This window comes from Crassostrea angulata, unplaced genomic scaffold (assembly GCF_025612915.1).
Source record: "Crassostrea angulata isolate pt1a10 unplaced genomic scaffold, ASM2561291v2 HiC_scaffold_216, whole genome shotgun sequence".
Classification (NCBI taxonomy): domain Eukaryota; kingdom Metazoa; phylum Mollusca; class Bivalvia; order Ostreida; family Ostreidae; genus Magallana; species Magallana angulata.
Genome location: NW_026441769.1, coordinates 44,887 through 46,621, shown reverse-complemented (window position 1 = coordinate 46,621; position 1,735 = coordinate 44,887).

Genomic DNA, 1,735 nt, shown 5'->3' with positions numbered 1-1,735 from the left:
AAGTCGTACTTAAAATCATTCGTATTTTGTTAAGTCGTACCAGGAATAATTCGATTTTTTTCATATTTCATATTTTAGTTACTCTGGTTATTGGTCTAAGAGCTCTGCTTCTTACAGGAACTTCCAGCTTTACTTCCGACATTAACGGAAGACCCACTCGTTGCTTTGCAACGAGCTTTGCTCTAGTTGTAAGATTATTTTTACTTTTCTTTTTTTTTCTTCCTAGACGCGAACTTTGAGGCTTCATATATTGCTCAGTTCTGAACGGTTTTTGCTCAAATTTTCAGGGCTAATAGACATTACAAAACACTATCTAAAACGTTTCATAAACTTTAAAATTCCTCTTCCGTTAACGAATTCTCCCTCTTTTAAAATGTTTTGGAGCCTTTGGTTTCCAGACAAAGGCTCCGAGACTATGATAGCAGGGAATAGGAATCCAACGAATTTGAATAATAAAGCCATTGAAGTTGTGCACATCGACTTTTGTTTTTGGATTACGTTTTTTATTTAGAAAAAGGTAGGGGGTCAAAAAATAGGATTCCAAAAAGTGCAAAAACTTAGACATATTTTTCTGTGTATCTTTTAAACGAAAAATATTTTGTTAAGACATGTAGAATCAAAGTTGTGCAGAATGATAAGGGCTTTCATTTGACACCAATGAAAAAGGGTTGGCCCCTAAAATTATGGGCAAATAGCGCTTCAAATGTTTTGCTTAATAACTCAAAAACGGTTAGAATTTCGATATGGCTGTCGCTGGAAAAGTTGTTTGCTTGGATCTCATAAAGATCGTTACAATGTGATTTTGTGGTGTTTTGTGTTGTATGAGTGTAAAAACCTTTACATGTTCACATGTACTTCGTTTCATTTGGCAAATTGACGAAAGTCTTTGTGCGTACAACTGGCATAAAGTTACCACAGAAAGTATGCTGGTTCATTCATTTATTATTCAAAATTTTTTTATTAATACATGCTTTTTTTAGGAGTTTAAATTCTTATAGTGCACAATCCTTAAAAACGAGAATCGGAAAAAACCCCCAGTTTTTTGTTCTTTTCTAGTAAAACACGGATTAAAAAAAATCTATGTATTACATTTCAGAGTTCATACTGCGTGCATCTAAAATCTATCTTGAATCAGAGCTGTGTGTGTGTACCATTACGTAAGTTATTCCTCACCCGCGGCCGAGAAAAAACCTGTCACCATGGTTGCGGCTGGGCTACCTAGCGGTCAGCAGTTATCTAATACACAAGAGTCGCGAATCTCATATGCAATTTTGTTTAGCCGCAAACACAAGAATTGTTTTAGTTTTGATTAAACATAAAAGTTTATTATTATTCAATTGGATTAAATAATAGGGTGTTAATTAAGGAATCGTTTAGTTAAATATTAAAATAATGTCGTTCTCAATCTAAAACAACATCAGACGTAGATCAATTGTGGGTTTAAAGTATAAAAAAGAACTTCTATTTGATAGATTTTAGTCATTATACTGCAAACTTTTCAAATCTTCCTGTGTTTTGAGATATGCGTTGTACCTTTTCATAATATATTCTTCGCCCACAACCGAGGAGATCAGCCACTGCTGCACTACCTAGCAGTAAGCGGTTATCTAATACACAAACACCGTATATGAACGTGTTTGAGTTTATATATGATATAAAAGTTTGTCCATCTTGTATTTATTAGCTCACCTGAGCTGAAAGCTCAAGTAAGCTATTCAGATCATTTTTTGTCCGT